The sequence below is a fragment of the Oryctolagus cuniculus genome, chromosome 15 (assembly GCF_964237555.1).
Source record: "Oryctolagus cuniculus chromosome 15, mOryCun1.1, whole genome shotgun sequence".
Classification (NCBI taxonomy): domain Eukaryota; kingdom Metazoa; phylum Chordata; class Mammalia; order Lagomorpha; family Leporidae; genus Oryctolagus; species Oryctolagus cuniculus.
Window position 1 is genome coordinate 67799686 of NC_091446.1, and position 20708 is coordinate 67820393.

Below are 20708 nucleotides of genomic sequence, written 5' to 3' on the forward strand. Positions count from 1 at the left end.
ATTCCCAGCCATCCCGAGCAAGGCGCTCCCACAGCACGCGGCCGTCCTCCGCGGCCTCTGTGATGCGAGGGCCACGGCCGTGCACGCGGCGGAACCTGGGATGGCTGAGGGCAGAAAGGACAAATGCCTCCCTGGTCAGGTGTACTGGAAGCTGCTGTACTGAACACTGACCTGAGGCAACTCGGAACCCCAGCCCTGGAGCGCTGGGGATGGCCAGGACTCCACGCCCGCCACTGGAACCCCAAAGAACCCCAGGATCCGCGGAGCTGTCACCGCTGCTGTGGTCTCTAGGAGAAGCACTCTCCCTCCCTGGATCTGCCCGAGGCCTGTCAGGGGAGGAAGGGAGCTCCTGGTTCCGGGCAACCTTGGGCCAGCTTGAGGGGCTTCTGGGATTTCTCCACACTGCATGCTACCACTGCCCCCTGCTCTTCGTCATCATGACATTTCATCGAGCCCATCTTGAAGGGGAAAATTAAAATATTTCTTTGAATTTGCAGAAGTAAGTGGGTCAACATGAGCTAAGCTAAGAGATTCTGTTTTCCAGATGATAGCGAATTGACAAGGGAAACTCTACCCGGACAATCTGTGTATAGGAGAAAAGCAGCAATGCAAAAAAAATCTTGCAGTCTTCTTAATATTGTAAGAGTTATATATCTTGATCTAGCTAAGCGGAGACTTCAAAGGCAGAGTGGCAATCTGTATGTGTGTGTGTGCGTGTGCACGTGTGTGCTTGTGTGTGTGTTCACACATGGTGCATGAGAGTACACTCATGGTTCCAAAACCAGCCACAGCTATGCATGGGGACGAACGAAGCAGAGAGCAAACAGCGTGAGGAGGGATGACCCAGGGGATGTGGGCAGCCTGCACTGGCTCCAGCAAGGGCTCAGGTACTCAGTTACTAGATGCCAGTGCCGCTGCGGGTAAGAGTCAAAGCCGCCATCTTCAAGTAGGGGTGGACATCGCTATCTTCCTGTTTTCTAAGAATGATGCTACCACGGACCTCGGCGTCTGGCCGGCCCTGTCCTGGATGAGATTTTACTAGAGCGCTCTTTCTCCGGAATGGTAGCGCCGGTGGAGGGGAGGAAAGTTCCCCTGGGAAGACCTAGCGGAGCTGTGACATGCAGTAAAAGGATGCGCTCCCCGGGGAAATCTGCGCAGGCTTGGCCCTGGCTCCACCATCACTCTTGTCCTCAGTGGGGGACGCCCGCGGCGTCTGCCCAGCCTCCCGGAAGGAGTTATATATGATCTGGGTATTACTCTGCTATGGACAAGCCGGCGTGTCTGCTTTAACAATTTTTAAAGAAACAAGTAGGAGTTTACAGAGCGGGGTACTTAATTATCCCAGAAGACAGCGGAGGGTGGTGGCATGAATTCACATGACATTTTCCCCTAGTCTTATTTAGGACTTTAAATGTATACCAAGCACCATGTGTAGGAAGGGGCTTGTTCTCTCTGCTCAGAACATAGTAGCTGATGACAAGGATTTTCAAGATACGGGGTTAGGAATTTCCAAATTCCTAAAATCCCTCCTCTCCCATTTCCTCCTAAAGAGTTAAGACCATTTTTATTATATCTCTCGTGTTGTTCACAGTGGTTCAGTGGTTCAGGGCCACAGTTTGACCTGGATTTTCTCCAGATACGCACAGCACTATCTCTTACAAAATGTGGACTCACTTCTGATTTATGCATTTGGGTTTAGACGCAGGCATCACAGGCAAAGTGCATAGCTTAGTTTTTGAAATCTCTTTTGAAGATGGCTTTGATAATCGCCTCCACTAATATATTGTTTCTCTAAGTGAGACTGCACCACTTTAGATCTTCAGATCACATAACATGAACTCGTGACTTTTTTTTTTTTTATTTCCAGTATAAGGGAAGAAGCAATGCTCAGTGAAAACAATTCTAAATTGAGGTAGAAAAGTTTGGAGCTAGATGGAAAGATCTTGCTTGCAACATTTTTGGTGTAAGAGGATCACTTTTTTAACTTGACTTTTAAAAACAGGTTTGCTCCTGTTCATGTTTATGAAATTCAGACTTATACTTACGGCACACTAATGATTCTTTGCTTTTGTTAGTTGGAAAGACTTACACACACACACACACACACACATGCCTTCTTTGCTTTTATTACTGACATGCATGCACACACACACACACACACACACACACATGAGAAAGATTGTATAAGGGATGACACTGTGATGCAGTGGGTTAAGCTGCTACCAGTGACATCGGCATCCCATATGGGCACAGGGTTCGAGTCCCGGCTGCTCCATTTCTGATCCAGCTCTCTGCTAATGGCCTGGGAAAGCAGGTTTCAAACTCTCAGAGGGAGGGAGGGCGGGCTTTGGGGTGGAGCGTGGGCTTTTGGGCATAGGTGGGGAAGAAATGAGATGCTCACGGGGAGGCCAAGGTGTGCACAATTTGGCTTTCCAAGAGAAAGAGACAGATCAAGCTTGAGCTGAAAATTTCCATCAAAGCTGAGACCCTGTCCAGGACAGAAGATGAGAAAACAGAACAATATCCACACACACACACACACACACACACTCATACACACACACCCCATGGTGGGCTGAATTTGCCCCCTGTCAAACTGAACTGTTGAGATTCTAACCCCCAGGACGTCAGAATGTGATTGCATAGAAGTTTCCAGTTTTTGGAGGGTTCAACTTAATTTTTCATTGTGTTTAGTAAAAACATACTTTGATTTTTGATCTTTTCCCAGGGCTGGCAAAATACATGGTACAGTCCTCTCTTCTAATGGTGAGCTGACAGCGGCTCCTCTGTCAGCTCGAGGGTCACCGGAGGACACAACCTGGGCTCCACAGTGTGCCGAGGTGTACGTTAGGATGTGCAGTAGGTCCTTCACTTAGAATATTCCCACATACATGAGTTTATCTGGCCGTAACTCCACTGTAAGCCAAGGAGTATTCGTCTTTGGATTTGGAGACAGGAGCTTGAAGAGGTAACCAAGGCTAAATGAACTCAGGACAGTGGGTCCTGGTGGAATCTGACTAGCTTCCTTACAGGAAGAGGAGCCGACGACAGAGATACATGCAGAAGGGACACCTGGAAGCCAAGGACAGAGACCTTGGAAGAACCAACGCTGCTGACACCTCTGTCTCACACTCCCAGCTCCAGCAAGTTGAGAAGGAAATTCCTGTTGTTTAAGCTGCCGGGTCTGTGTTATCTGTTACACAAGCTCCAAACAGGACATGCGTACACACACACACACACTCACACACAGCCGCACCACCTTTATTTTTATCTTTAGAGTAACAGTTTGTAATTAACTCCTGCTTTCCATATTTTATTATGAAGATTTTAACCATTCTGAAAATTGGAAAAGATCATATGATGATCATTCATCTACCAACTGCTAAGATTCAATAAATCAAGGCCAACACTGTGTCATTGTAGGTAAAACCACCGCCTGCAGTGCCAACATCCCATATGGATGCTGGTTCGAGTCCTGGCTGCTCCACTTCCAATCTAGCTCCCTACTAATGTGCCCAGGAAAGCAGCAGAAGATGGTTGAAGTGTTTGGGCCCCTGCCACCCTCATGGGAGACTGGGAAGAAGCTTCTGGCTTCTGCCTGGCCCAGCCCTGGCTGTTGTAGCTATTTGGGGAATGAACCAGTGGATGGAATATCTGTGTGTGTGTGTGTGTGTGTGTGTGTGTATAGGTGTCTGTGTATGTGTCTGTAACTCTGCCTTACAAATAATAAATCTTTAACAACAACAACAGAAAAGACTTAACAAATCTTGAGGCCAGCATCATGGTACAGCAGGTTAAGCTACTGCCTATGACACTGACACAACATATGGGCCCCAGTTCATGTCCCAGCTGCCCCACCTCCCATCTAGCTCCCTCCTAATGGCCCGGGAAAACAGAAGATGGTCCAAGCGTTTCAGCCCCTTCCTCCCACATGGGAGACCCGGATGAAGCTCCTGGCTTCTAGTGTTCTCCTGGCCCACTTCGGGCCATTGTGACCATCTGCTGAGTGAACCAATGGAGGGAAGATTGTGTGTGTGTGTGTGTGTGTGTGGAATATCTCCCTTTCTCTCTGTAGCTCTTTCAAAATAATTAATTCTTAAACAATGATTTAACAGATCTTAAAATTTTAACTTTTTGATTTAAACTTTTCTGAATGAAAGAAGTACGTAGGTATACTGTAAACTATTCTGGTACCTACATTTGCTCATTCTCTTTTTGAAGATTATACTCTAGAAACTTTTGTCTATCTGCCCCAAATTTTAATGCATCTGAGCCACAAAATTCACCCTGCTTTCCATGTTATAAAATTTTATAGCAGTGGCATCTCACTGAATAAATAGTCCAATAACTTATTTTTTCACAAAGCACCAGCTTTTGTAATTTATGTTGTCACATTTCACCCGCTGTATAATGTTCAGTTATAGGACTGTACCAAGTTCACTGTTACGTATGGACTTAAAGGACACTTTTGTTATTATAAACAATGCTTTGGTGATTATTCTTGCACAGATCTCCATATGCACATATTTGAGTTTGTCTGGTGAGTACGCCTACAAGTACAACTGCCAGTGGTGATGCCAAGGCTGGAGAACACACTGCTGAGTGAAGTAAGCCGGACACAGAAAGACAAACTCCACATTGTCTCACTTGCATGGGAAGTCTGCAGAAGCTGAACTTGTAGAAACAAGAGTAGAACAGTAGTCCTCAGGCCCAGGAGACGGGAAAATGGAGAGATGTCGAAAGAATAAAAACTTGTGTTATGAGCTGAGTGAGTTCTGGAGCCCTAATGCAGATCCTGTGGACTCTTTGTAGTGATACTGTCTGTATTACTTGTATTACAGTGGATCTTACACCTCTCACTGACCTGAAGCAATCTGTCTATATCTTCTTCGTGTTGGTAACCTATCTTATTATTTTTCTTGTGGAGACTCTGGTTAAACAGAAATTTTTAATGTAGCCAAATGGATCAACCTTTTTTATTATAATTTCTGTCTCCTGTGCCTTATTTAAGATAGCCTTCCTTACCAGGGACCTGTAAAAATATTCTCAAAATCAAAAGTTAAGTTTTGATTTCTGTACCTTTAGTCTTATGAGAAAAATGCAAAGTAATGATGTAAGAACAAAATTTCATTTGCTTCCATGTGGCTATTCAGTTACTTCAATCTCACTTGGTAGTAAGTGCTTTCCACCACTGATTTTTTTTTTATTTGTTTTTGACAGGTAGAGTTATAGACAAAGAGAGAGAGAGAGAGAGAGAGAGAGAGAGAAAAGGTCTTCCTTCCATTGGTTCACTCCCCAAATGGCCGCTACAGCTGGCGCTGTGCCGATCCAAAGCCAGGAGCCAGGTGCTTCTTCCTGGTCTCCCGTGTCCCCCACTGATTTGTAACGAAGTACTTTTCCACATCAAGTTCCTACATGTATTCATTACGAGGCTATCCTGATCTACTTTTTAATTTTCTATCTATGCACCAACACCAGTGGCTTACTAAATGTGACAACTGTGAAGATATTAATGGACGGTTAAATGTTTCCTTATTTAATTTCCTGATTTCCTTACATAAAAATGCAGAAACTTGAGAGAAGTCCGGGGGCTATCGGCATATTAGCAATGTGACTCTCATTAACTCAGTGGCTCTGAGAAAATGTGCAGGCACGGGTGCTGCTGAATCTGCAGTTGCATCACCACTGCTTTACCTTGGGGACGTTATCACCTGCGTAACAACTCAATACTTCCATCCAGGGGGATATGCGTAGAACAGGGGCTGCCTTGGCCTTTGTCAACAGACTCAGAGCAAGCATTCTTGATTCCTTTATTTGCCAATGACTTTTCGGGATCAACAGAAATTGTTTTTCCTCACACAATTGATGGAAATTGTTTGAAATACATAGAGAAGATAAAAATTTAAGCACACTGAAACTTTTCTTCAATTACGTTTTTCTCCATTTACTTCAGTATTTATTAATTCTTGTGTGCTGATCTTCTATCAGGCAATCTTACCATTTCTAATATGTTGAAGAGTCTTGGATTTTTTAAATATCGAAATAATATTTTTACAAAAGAGTTTTCCCCCTTCTTTCCAATACTTATAATTTTCATTTTTCTTATCTTATTGCAATGGTTAGGAATTCTGATACAATAGTAAAAAGAAGCATTGATTGCAAGAATTCTCAGTTGTATTATATGTTGTACCATCTCCACTTTTAAATCTCTGATCATATTAATCATTTTTTGGCTTTCTCCCCCCTTTTTGTAGGTTAGTTAGGCCAACAGTTTATCAATTTTATTTATTTAGTTTTTAAAAAAACCCTCTCTTCATTTCAGTGATCTTTTGTACAGTTGTTTATTGATTTTTGCTAATTTCTTTTCTGATTTTTATTTTTTATTAATATTTATTATGTTAAGAAACATAACATCCCTTAACATGATCAAGGCAATATAGCAAACTCGCTGCCAGCATCACATTGTATGGGAAAAGTCTGAAGCATTTCCACTAAGATCCAGAACCAAGATGACCACTCTCACACTATTACTCAATACAGTTCTGGAGGGTTAGCCAGAGCCATAGGGCAAGAAACAGAAATCAAAGGACTACGAATTGGAAAGGAGTAACTTAAATTATTCCTGTTTTCAGATGACACGGTCATATATATAGGGGAAGCCAATGTTCCACAAAAGAGACTATTAGAATTCATAAGACAATTTGGCAAAGTTGCAGGATATCAAATCAATACACAAAATTCAAAAGCATTCTCATATACCAACAGTGCTATGACTGAGAAAGAACTTGTAAGATCAGTCCCATTCACAATAAAACTTATGTAAAAACAAAAAAGACTCCAAGTAGCCAGAGCAATCCTAAATAAAATAAATAAATAAAAGCCTGAGGTATCACAATACCAGATGGCCCGCCCATGTCCTTGGGTCTCTGCACCTGTGTAGAAGACCTGAAAGAAGCTCCTGGCTCCTGACTTTGGATTGGCACAGCTCCAGCCTTTGTGACCAATGAGGAGTGAACCAGCGGGTGGAAGACCTCTCTTTCTCTCTGGATCTACCTCTCTCTGTTACTCTGTCTTTTAAATAAGTAAAATAAATTTTTTTAAAGAAGAAGTTCTGGTGCTGTATTGCATGGTGACTATAGATAATGATAAGGTACTAACTACTTCTCTAAAATAACTAAAAAGAATTTTGGAAGGGAGAAGAAGGGTGGGAGCATGGGTGGGAGGGTAGGGTGGAAAGCAGCACTGAGTTCCTGAATCTGTATGAAATACATGGGAAAAAGACAAAATAAGACAGCAGACGTATGTTCAAATACCTCAGGAATCAAAATAAGTATAGAAGGATTGAATCTAGTTGTTCAAAAGAAAGAGCGAGGTGTTGGGGTTACACACCGTGATTGACACTGCTTGGGACTCTTGCATCCCATACAGGAGTGTCTGAGACTGGGCATCCTGCCAAGGTGTACCTCGGAAGGCAGTGGAGAATGGTTCATGTACCTGGGACCTTGCCATTCATGTGGGAGACCTGGATGGAGTTCAGTCTCCTGGCTTCAGCCTAGCCCGGCCCCAGCTGTTGCAGGCATTTGGGGAGTAAACCAGTGGATGGATGACCTCTTTCTATCTCTTTCTTTCTGTCTCTGCCTTTCAAGTAAAATGAAAGCTTAGTCAAGGGGCCAGCTCCATGGCTCACTTTAATCCTCTGCCTGCATTGCCGGCATCCCATATGGGCGCCAGGTTGAAGTTCTGGTTGCTCCTCTTCCAGTCCAGCTCTCTGCTGTGGCCCAAGAAGGCAGTGGAAGATGGCCCAGGTTCTTGGGCCCTGCACCCCATTGGAGACCAGGAGGAAGCACCTGGCTCCTGGCTTTGGATCAGCACAGCGCTGGCCGAGAACCAACGGAAGGAAGACCTTTCTCTCTGTCTCTCTCTCTCTCTCTCTCTCTAACTCTGTCAAATAAAAATTAAAAAAAAAAAAACTTAGTCAATTGTTAAAAATCTATAAAAAGAAGAACTATCTAACTAAATGGGGGAAAAAAAAAAAACCCTAATTGAATAAGGGTTAAATTATAATTTAAACATGACAGGGAAAAGATAAACCAGGAAACAGTACCAGAGGAAACTACTGTGGCTTTGCCACATCGACAACATAAAATTTAGCATAAAATGTATGAATAGAAGCACAGGAGGCCACGGTAAAAAGCAGCACTTCGCGGAGAATATGTAAAAGCTATGAGTCGGCATGTACCCAACTACAACCACACACACCATCCCAGTGGAAGAGCAAGAGGCTGGGCCCTGCCCACCGGCACACGCTCAGCTCTGATCTCGCCTCAGGGAGTCTGCCAAGAACTCTGCGCCCCCTCCTTTTCAACGAGCTGCACCCTAGGCCTTTGGCCTCCTCCCCTGCACAGGCCCAGGATTCAGCAAGTGCCCCAAGGGGCTTTTTCTGTCCTACGGCTGCTGTGTTCTCTGTCTCACTCCAACATTCCTCTGTCTATCTTTGCTTCTGCTTCTGCACTGGTTTCTCAGACTCCTGCCCAGGCCAGAATTGGCCAATACCTCCCCTCCCCCTTCTGCACGTCATCTTCCATGTGCAATCGGTTGTTTGTTAAACAAGGCTGCATCTCTTGTGCCACTAAAGAAAACTAATATAGACTCCTCTCCTGCTGGTCAGGTCATGGACAATGTAAGGTCAGTCCATGTTTCCAACTGTCTCGGTGCAGTCATCTCTCCCCCTGCATCCACTAGACAGTCACAGGCCAGAGCATCCGTTTGGAAGACGATTGTGACCTTGACACATTGACCCTGTTCCACCTTCCTCCTGCTCTACCCCTGGGCTCTGTTGCAGGTTGAAGGTGAAAGAGGAAAAATAGACTATGAAGTTATTACTTGAGGAATGCTATTTCCCTGGGGCATTGGGTGAATCCTGCCTAAGTTTCCAGTGCTGATTTCTCCGAGTGGTGCTGTAGGCTCCTCTGACCGTCACCCCCTGGTGTGTCAAGAGCACCTGTACCACCATCTTCCTCCTTGTCTCCATCAGGCCCCAGTGTGTTGGAGGACAGCTCCTCGCAGACCTCGCCCTTGGGCTCAGTCCCATCACTCCTGCAGGTGGTACTCGGTGGTACAAGGGGACATCGAAAAGTCCATGGAAATATAAAATTAAAAGGTCAGTTTATTTTGATTCAAAAATATTTTGAAATCCGCACAACTTTTTTTCTTAAAATATGCATTTTCCATGAAGTTTGGAAACACCCTCATAAAATATCGCACACTGGAGTCACACTCTCATTTCCCTGTGTGGTTCAGCTTCAGTCCATAAGACACCCTGATGCCCTGCTGTGGTGGGCGTTGGGATATTTACAAATGCAGGTTTCTCCTTTCCCTTGGTCCTGCTGCTCAGACCAGCGGGCACAGAGATCCCTCAAACATGACTCTAATGGGTGTCAAACCCCAGGGGACAAAAATCTACTCCTTGAGTGGTTTTCCAAAAGATGAAAGTTGGGGGCAGAAGGTGTTTCCTGCCTTTTTCCCTGGGAAAGGACTCATAGCCAGGCTTTTACCAAAGAAATCCACCTCTCCAGATCCACTGTGGGTATTTTCATGTCCCAGAAGTGATGGAGAGACTTCCAGAGTCACAAAATCAGGCTCCACTACCTGTCTGGAAAACGTGCTCACCCTGGAATTTTATATCTGTGGTCAGCTGGAAATTGACCCTGCAAATATGTCTACATCCTAATCCTTGGAATTTCTTATTGTGTTGTCTGCCATGGTAGGAGGGACTTTGCCATTGTGAATAAGGATCTTCAGATGAGGAGATGGGCCTAGATCATTCGGGTGCTTCAGTCAGGAGGATCCTCTCAAGAGAGAGGCAGAAGGACTGGTGACACTAGTATAATAGGCGCTGCGGTGATGGAAGCCAGAGGCCACACGCCAAGCAGTGCAGGCGGCCTCTAGGAACGGAATCCGGTGCTCCCTGGGGCCACCAGCAGTCATCAGCTCTTTCAATGCTGTGACTTTAGCCCAGTGAGACTGACATGGATCCCGAGCCCCAGAGCTGGGCAATAAGTAAATTTAGCTGGAGAAGTACCTGGTTCCTGCCATCGGATCAGCGCGGTGCGCCGGCCGCAGCGCACTGGCCGCGGCGGCCATTGGAGAGTGAACCAACGGTAAAGGAAGACCTTTCTCTCTCTCTCTCACTGTCCACTCTGCCTGTCCAAAAAAAAAAAAAAAAAAAAAAAGCCACAAACTTTGTGCCAATTTGTTACCATAGTAACAGGAGACTAATGCAGGTATCGTGGTATCTCAGATAAAAGTTCAAATTTTATATATAAGAACCCTGGCCCCAAATATCCGTAGATACTATCTGGGTTACTTGAATAATTAGGTTAATAGCAAAACAATGCTCCTAACTACAGGACGAACTATTTAGGAGGACTCCTGAGTTTCAAGTCCTGTTCCCCTGGGGCTGTGCTGTTGTATCTTGCATATTATTGTTCACTACCTTTCATGACATACATGGATACAAAGAGAGGCTCCCTGCTTTGTACTGGCTAAGTGCCTGTGGGGACTAAGTCTACTTATTTTTATATTTTATTTATAAAAAGGGATACCATGATTGACCTTCCCATATGAGTATCTAACAGCAATTTAATACAAGCTATTTAATAGTATTTAATATGAGAATTAAATTTTTATCTAAAATGGGAAAGCATTTTAGTTATTACCTGTTATATAGCCAGTGACAGAAAATCTGTAGCTACTAAATATTAAATCATCAGTGAACATTGGTGACATTTAGATTCATGGTGGAGTCAATTTGAAAATATTCATTGAGCATTTATTTACTCCGTTTTCCAAACAATCTGAGAAGATGTGATGGGTTAATAATAAGCTTTGTCCTTGTGAAAGTCACAGGGAGACATCCTTATGGTTCCTGTGGCTAAGGACAGTGCTGGTCAGACCCAGGCCAGGCAGGAGAGACGTCCCCCTGATTGCAGGGGATACAATGTGCTGATGGAAGGTGGTGAGCTTGCAATGCCAGTTTCCCTAGCTGCTGAAAATAAGTGCCTGTAGCATATAGAACATATTTAGGAGCCCTACTGATGGATAAATCAAGGAAGATGCGCACTCAAAAGGTTGGTATTGACATCCTGTAAGACATACCTTTATATGCAGCACAACTATTGATCAGACTGTGGTGATGCGCTCCTGTGGATCGGTTTTAAGAGGCACAAAGTGAGTGCTCAGAGGGCACAGGTGCTGTACAAAGGAGAGACTTCTGTAAATGTATTTTGGAATTTCCAGCCCAATCCAGGAGTGAGGTTGTCCCTTGCAACAACAATAACCCTATGTCCTAGAAGAAATATTTGCTGACCGTCTACACTCGGTTAATTATGACCCTTCATTTACTCAAATGAAGAAGTCAACAGGAAACTCCCAGGTGTCTGAATAATGCTGTAGACAAAAAAAACTATGTGTTTTCCTTGTTCAACTCACAAGAAAAACCTAAGGGAAAATTTTATGATATACAAGGATCCTCAAAAAGTTCATGGAAACTATGTACTAGGAAAAAAATATGCATGGATTTCAGGAAAAATTTGCACCAACATAAGCTTATCTTTCAGTTCAATTTCCCCCAAAGTTTTTGAAGTACCCTTATATTAAGCCTTTATTAATAATTCTGGCTAATATTCGACAATGTATTTATTATTAAAAGGAAATCCTGCAGGGGCAGGTGTTGGCAAAGTGGTTAAGATACTGCTTGGGAAACCAGCATACTGTATCAGAATCCCTACATGCAAGTCCCAGCTCCACTCTCAGTTTCAGATTCCTGCTAATAAATGCTGGGAGGCAGCAAATGATGGCTCAAGTAGTTGGGTCCCTGACACCAACACGGGGACACAGACTGAATTCTTGTCTCCCAGCATCAGCCCAATCCATTCCCAAAACCTGTGGATATATGAAGAACAAATCAGCATATAGGAACTCCCTCTCTCCCTCCCTCTCCTCTTCCTCTCTACTTTCCTTCCCCTGTTTGCTCTCACTCCATTTTCCCTTCAAAGAAATTAAATAAAAAATAAAAAAAAATTATAAGTAGATTCCAGTTAAGAAAAATATGTATCTTATCATTAAATTGGGAGAAAAAACATCAATGACTAGTCAATAGTTATTCGAGATAGAAGAAAAGATGAATAGATTCAGCTTTCAGAACTAAATATCCAAGTGGTAACTTTCATTTACTGTTCTTGACTGAAACACCTTAGGAGAACACTGAAGAAGTCAGTGGTAAGGTCTGGCAGTTTCTTCCATAATTACATAGAGAAAAAATGCTGTTACATATATCACTTAAGCATATGCCACTGAAAAAGAGATGTTAGATCATTATATTTGTCTATTTCTTAACTTTTTATTTTACAGTAATTTCAAATTTATAAGACTGTTCCATAAATTGTGCAAAGTATTCCTATAGGAGAGATGTAAGATGGGTGAACAGGGAGAAGTCACACTGACTTCAGCCACAGATACCAGAGATACAAAGGAAGGGCCACATTCCCAGGGGACTAAAATTTTTGGTGGAGAATGAACAGAACAGAACAGAGACTCTGTTGAGCAGTAAGGAGAGAGGACAGACATGCAGCCCACCAGCAAATACTGCATATACATGACCTACATCTGCCTGGGAAGTGCCATCTTCCCTGCAAGGTGAGAGAGGCTATCACAGACCAGGCTGCTGGCAGCTTTGATTGAGGGAGAATTTCACGGTCCTCACTGGCATTGAGGCTGACCTGGAAAATTGGCAGGGGGCTGAGCAACCACTTTGCTCAGTGAAGGGGGACTACATTGCTCCTCTCCCCTCCTCCCACCAAACACCAGACTCAATTTGCTGAGTTGGAACTACATAGGATCTCTGTCCCGACTCAAATAGCAGGCAGCTTGCACTGGGAATGGGGCAACCCACAGGGTAGAAAGCAGATTCCCCATCCTCTGTGACTGTGAGAATTTGGGATATATGCAATAGAGCTGAGAGGGACATAGATTGTGCCTGGGGTTCCTGTGTACCCAGTCTATTTGTGGAAATTCAGAGCTCCCTGTGTACTGGGGACAGATCTCATCGAAGACACACTATGAAGTGTGTCAGTATTCTGTATGGTGCGTGTATCTCAATGGGTGGGTATGCAGGCACTGTCATTCTAAGCTGGGAATCAGCTGAGTCACTTTGGCACAGAGAAGGGCTTATATTGTGAACGTACAAGGCAACTCCAACATCCCCTCCCCTGATTGACTGTAGCCAGAGGGTCTACACTCTGCTCAACTTGGGTGTCACTCTGGACTCTTGCCCACCCATAAATGGTGGTCAGAGTTCCCTGGCCCCACCCAGCATACACCCCTGTTCCTGCAGCACAAGCCTCAAGCACTGTAGCAACCTAGAGGGGTACATTTCTAAGAACAAAGCATTCAATTAAAAAAAAATCTCCCAGAGAGCGTAACAAGTGATCCCCCAGATGCATAAAAAACCAACACAGATACATGAACAAGGAAGGCAATATTTCTTCCCAAAAGGAATATAATAATATTGGACTGTAAAGAAGGAGAGATAGATGAAATGCCAGAAAAGGAATTTAAAAGAATCATTGTAAGGTTACTCAAGAACACAAACAGTTACATAAAATAAAGAAATTTATATATGACTTAGATGAGAAATTCTGCAAAGAGAAATACTAGGGAAAATCAGCCAAATATGTTAGAAATAAAATATTCAATAAGTGAAATAAAAAATACAGTGAAAAGTCTTAACAACCTACTTAGTGAGGCAGAAGGAAGAATATATAATACAGAAGACATCTCTTTTGAAATATCTTATTCAGACAAAAAAGAAGAAGAAATATAAAGTTGAAAATTATGTTGGAGATCTCTGGGGTACTATCAAACAACTGACTATACAAGTCTTAGAATCACAGGAGTCCCTGAAGGTAAGGAAAACCGAATGGATTAGAAAATTTATTCAGTGAAATAATAGCAGAAAAATCCCCCAATTTGGAGAAAGATATGGACATTCAAATATAGGAAGCACATAGATCCCTAAACATGCATGATGAGGAGAGATCCTCAGTATGACACATGATAGTCAAACGGTCAAAAGTGAAACAAAAAGAGAATGTTCTACCTAACAGATAAGTGCTCAATCACCTATCAAGGATCTCTGATCAGATTAATAGCAGATTTCTCAAGAGAAACCCTACAAGCCAGTAGAGAATGGAGAGATATATTCCAAGTCCTAAAAGAAAATAAAACTGTCGACCCAGAATACTTTGCATAGAGAAGTTCTCATTCATAAACTAAGCTGAAATAAAGACCTTCTGACATAAACAAAAATTTAAAGAGTTGTCACCACCAAGCCAGCTTTATAAATGATACTTAAGCATATACAACACACAGAAAGAAAGACATTTGATATCATGAAAGAATGTGAAGGAGAAATGATTCTACTAAAAAAAAAAAAAAAAAAAAGGAGATTCATAACAATAGGAATATTCATGGGATATAGTAGAATTAATTCATTACTGGCCGGCGCCGTGGCTCACTAGGCTAATCCTCCGCCTTGCGGCACCGGCACACCAGGTTCTAGTCCCGGTTGGGGCACCAGATTCTGTCCCGGTTGCCCCTCTTCCAGGCCAGCTTTCTGCAGTGGCCAGGGAGTGCAGTAGAGGATGGCCCAAGTACTTGGGCCCTGCACCCCCTGGGAGACCAGGATAAGTACCTGGCTCCTGCCATCGGATGAGCACGGTGCGCCGGCCGCGGCAGCCATTGGATGGTGAGCCAACAGCAAAGGAAGACCTTTCTCTCTGTCTCTCTCTCTCACTGTCCACTCTGCCTGTCAAAAATAAATAAATAAAATATTAAAAAAAAGAATTAATTCATTACTTATCAGTAATAACCTTGAATGTAAATGAATCAAATTCTCCAATTAAAAGATACAGACTGGCTGAATGGATAAAAATACCAAGAACCATCAATATGCTACCTACAAGAAACACACTTTGCCAATAAAGGTACACTGAGATTGAAAGTGATAGGATGGAAAAAGATAATCCAAGCAAACAGAAATAAAAAGTGAGCATGAGAAGCTACTCTCATATCTGACAAATAAACCTTAAGACAAAAACTGTTAAAAGAGACAAAGAAGGTCATTATGTAATGATTAAAGGATCAATTCAACAAGAATATACAACTATACTAAATGTATATGAACCCAATGCCAGAGCACCTGGCTATTTAAAACAAATGTTAATGGATCTAAAGGGAGACATAGACACCAATATAACAATAAAGGGGGACTTCAACACCCCTCTTTCATCAATGAACAGATCAATCAGACAAAACAATCAATAAAAAAACAACATAACAATCTACACCATCAGCCAAATGGACCTTAAAGTTATCCACAAAACATTTCATCCCAGAACTGCAGAATGCAAAATCTTTTTCATCAGTGCATGGAATGTTCTCTAGGAGATACCATATAAAAGGCCAAAAGACAAATCTCAACACATTAAAAAAACTAAAAATAAAGAAATCTTATCATGTATATTTTCTGGCCATAATGGAATGAAGTTGAAATTTAACAACAAAAGAAATTCTAGAAAATATACAAACAAATGGAGACTGAACAACATACTCCTGAATGAATGGTGAGTCATAGAGGAAATCAAAAGGGAAATCACCAAATATTTTGGAATGAATGAAAATTAAAATAAAACACATCAAAACTTATGGGATACAGCAAAAAGGAATGTTATTGCAGTAAGTACCTATATCAAAAAATTGGAGGGCTAACAAATAAATGATCTAACAAAGCACCTCAAGGACCTAGAAAAACAAGCAGTAACCAAACCCATAATTAGTACTAAGGAATAAATAATTAAAGTTAGAGAATAAACAAAATACATATTAAAAACTATACAAAATATCAGTGAAATGAGGAATTGGTTTTTTGAAAAAATAACTAAATCAATAAATCATTGGCCCAATTAACCAGAAAAAGGATAATGATCCAAATTAAGAATCAGAGGTGAAAAAGATGTTACACTGATACCACAGAAATTCCAAGAATAATTAGAAATTATTACAATATCTGTATGTCAACAAATTGGAAAATCTAGAGGAAATGTACAGGTTTCTGGACACAAGTAAGCTACCAAAATTGAGGCGTGAAGACATGGGAAACCTAAAAATCAATAATCAAGATGGGGATTGAATTAGTAATAAAGAACAATAAAAGTCTCCCAAGAAAGAAAAGACCAGAACCAGATAGCTTCACTGCAGAATTCTACCTAACTTTTATAGAACTATTCCAAATGTTCTTAAATTATTTAAAAAAATTTAAAGAGAGGGAACCCTTCCAAACTCATTCTTGTGCCCAGCATTACCTTAATTCCAAAACCAGAGAAAGATACAACAAACAACAAAAAAGAGTATAGATCATATCCCTGACAAACATAGATACAAAAATTCTCAGTGTAATATTAGCAAATCAACTCCAACAACACAACAAAAAGATCAAGCAGGATTTATCCCCTGGGCACAGGGACAGTTCAACATATGCAAAACAATAAACGTGACACATCACATCAAGAGAATGAAGAAAAAAAATGATTATTTCAATAGATATAGGAAAAGCACTTGATAGACTATAACATCACTTTATGATAAAAAAGTTAAAAATTGGGTATATAAAGAACATACTATAACACAATCAAGGCAATATATGACAAATCCACATCCAGCATCATATTGAATGTGGAAAAGGTGGAAGCATTTTTACCATGATCTGGAACAAGACAAGGACGCTCATACTCACCATTATTATTCAATATAGTACTGGAAATTTTAGCCAGAGCCATTTGGCAAGAAAAGGAGATCAAAGGATATAAACTAGAAAAATAGGAAGTCAAATGAAATGATGCTTTATGAAGGGCAAGCAAAAGACTTCACTAAGAGACTAGTAGAACTCATAAGAGAATTCATCAAAGTTGCAAGATATAAAATCAACACACACACAAAAAATCAATAACATTCTTATATACCAACAATGCTCTGGCTGAGAAAGAACTTGTAAAATCAGCCCCATTCATAGTAGCTACAAAAAATTAAATGCCTTGGGATCAATTTAGCTAAGGGTGTGAAAGAGTACTATAATGAAAATTACAAAACATTAATGAAAGAAGACACACAAAAAAGGAATTTTTTCTATGTTCATGGATTAGCAGAATTAATATAAAAATGTCCATACTACCCAAAACAATTTATAGATTCAATGAGATTCCCATCAAAATTCCAAGAACATTCTTCAGAGATCTAAGAAAAACAATCCTAAAATGCAAATAGATATACAAGCGACCCCAAATAGCCAAAGCAATATTAAACAATAAAAACAAGGCCTGAGGCATCATCATACCAAATTTCAAGACATAGTACAGGGCCGTTATAATCAAAACAGCCTGGTATTAGAACAAAAATAGACATGTAGAACAGTGAAACAGAAAAGAAACCTCAGAATTTTTTTAACTTTTATTTAGTAAATATAAATTTCCAAAGTACATGGATTTCAATGGCTTTTTCTCCCCCCATAACTTCCCTCCCACCTGCACCCCTCCCATCTCCCTCTCCCATTCCATTCACATCAAGATTCATTTTCAATTATCCTTATATACAGAAGATCGATTTAGTATATATTAAGTAAAGATTTCATCAGTTTGCACCCACACAGAACATAAAGTGTAAAATACTGTTTGAGTACTAGTTATAGCATTAATTCACATTGGACAACACATTAAGGACAGAGATCCTACATGAGGAGTAAGTGCATAGTGACTCCTGTTGTTGACTTGCCATAAACAAGAGTGTCAAATTGTTGTCAGAAATCTCCCTAGGCTCTAGTCATGAGTTTCCAAGGCTATGGAAGCCTTTTGAGTTCGCCGACTCCAATCTTATTTAGACAAGGTCATAGTCAAAGTGGAAGTTCTCTCCTCCCTTCAGAGAAAGGTACCTCCTTCTTTGATGGCCCCATTCTTTCTACTGGGATCTCACTCGCAGAGATCTTTCATTTAGGTCCTCTCCCCCCCCCCCCCCAGTGTCTTGGCTTTCCATGCTTAAAATACTCTCATGGGCTCTACAGCCAGATCTGAATGCCTTAAGGGCTGATTCTGAGCCCAGAGTGCTGTTCAGGACATCTGCCATTCTATGAGTCTGCTGTGTATCCCACTTCCCATGTTGGATTGTTCTCTCCCGTTTTGATTCTATCATTTAGTATTAGCGGACACTAGTCTTATTTGTGTGATCCCTTTGACTCTTAGACCTATCAGTGTGATCAATTGTGAACTGAAATTGTTCACTTGGACTAGTGAATGGCATTGGTACATGCAACCTTGATGGGATTGTATTGGAATCCCCTGGCACATTTCTAACTCCACCATTTGGGGCAAGTCCAATTGAGCATGCCCCAAATTGTACATCTCCTCCCTGTCTTCTTCCCACTCTTATATTTAACAGGGATCACTTTTCAGTTAAATTTAAACACCTAAGAATAAATGTGTGTTAGTTACAGAAACTCAGTTCAATAAACCACAGTGAGATTTCACGTTACTTCACTTGGAATGACTGTCATTCAAATGTCAAATGTCACCTGTGTCAGTTAATATGTGGGGAGAGAATTAGAAAAGAATTTTTGTATGGACGTTACCTAGATTTCAACTAATGTCTATGATTTAATTAGCAAAATCAGGAAATTAATATTGATATACCATAGTATCATCAATGGGCCTTATGACAATTTCATCAATTGGCCATAATGCCCATTTCCTGGATGAGGGTCCGATGTAGAACATTACATTAATTCTCTGGCTCCTTCATAATTGTTAACCTCAAAGAGTCAGTCTTTGTCTTTCATGGCTCAACACATTAAAGACTACGGCTCCATTCTCTTCATGGTTCCTTGATTGAGGTTTCTCTGAGATTTCTTTTTTTTATAATTTATTTTTATTTGACAGGTAGACTTACAGGCAGTGAGAGAGAGAGACAGAGCTTCCGTTGGTTTCCCCAGATCGCCACCACGGTCGGCGCTGCTCCGATCCAAAGCCAGGAGCTGGTGCTTCCTCCCAGTTTCCATGTGGGTGCAGGGACCCAAGCACTTGGGCCATCCTCCACTGCCCTCCCGGGCCACAGCAGAGAGCTGGACTGGAAGAGGAGCAACCGGGACAGAATCCAGCTCCCCAACTGGGACTAGAACCCGGTGTGCCAGTGCCGCAGGTGGAGGATTAGCCAAGTGAGCCACAGCGCTGGCCAGTCTGAGATTTCTTTATGATTAATTGAAGCGATACTGTGTCCTTCTCAGTGCACAGTTCAGGAGTTGACCACTTCTTGCCCAGTTTCTATCTATCAACTTGCTCCATGGCTGGCAGTGTTAGCGTTGATTCCATTGTCAAGGTGGCACTACCAGTTATCTCTATTTTTTTCTTTTCCTTTGCATCTTTTGAAAGATGACTTTGAAACTACTTGAAAAACTTTCTCTTCACATGTTATTCCCACCTACAGTTTTAGCATTCACTGATGATTTCTGGAATGATAATTAATGTGGTGCTTTCTGTTTCTAGCCTTCTATCATTATTTCTTGAAATTTTGTAGTATCAAACATTCCCTTCTCTCTAATTTAAGAAAATAGTTACGATGGTAGATTAGTGAATTTTTATTTTATTCTCTATGCCCCCGAGCCAATTTGTTTTATCCTTCCAGAGCTCCTGTGCTTGACTTGAGTATCTTGTCATTTTCCCTCATTTATTATTTAAAATTCCTTGGGTACAAATCTTGATAGAGACGAGTTATTTGCAGCCTACTCTCGTGCATGGTGTGAGGCATGAATCTAAGTTGGTTGCTCATGAATTAGCTACCTGGCCGTCCCAGCACCATTACATAAAAAGTCCATCTCGATCTATCTTTACTCTCTACTACATGTGTATATGTTACTGAGTCATTTTTTGTTTCTATTTTAGTCCATGATCTGTTTGCCTGTTCATGAGCCTGCCTGGTATTCTTTTAATTATAAAGGTGCTGCTTATCGCTCTACCCACCCCTTTTATATATTTTATTTATCACTGGTTTTCTGACTGTGTTGTCGTACTTGATTTTCCACATAAACTTTAGGATGAACTAGTGTAGCTTCACGAAAAACTTGCTGTTTTAATTGGTATTTCACTGAAGTTATAAATTGGTTTAGGGTACCGACATCTGTATAAATTTAAGTCTTTTTATCCAAGAATAAGGAATGACTTTCTATTTGCTCAGGTTTACTTTGTGTCTTCCAGAAATTTTTATAGAAGTTTTTTTTTCTCAGAGAAATTCTGAAAGTATCTCATTCAGCTAACTCTTAACCATTTAATTTTCTTTGTTGCTATTATACATAGAGTTTCTCCACCATTGTGTCTTTTGGCAGGTATTGTTTGTGTACAGAAGGATTACTGATTTCTACATTTTATCGAGTATCTGGTTACCTTACTGAATTATCGTATTTTAGCTGTCTTTTGTCATTGATTTCCTGTGAGCTCTGCCCACAACAGCCAGAGCTAGGACAGACCAAAGCCAGGAGCCAGGAACTCTACCTGGGTCACCTGTGCAGGCGGCAGGAACCCAAGTACTTGGGCTATCAAATGCTGCCTTCCCGA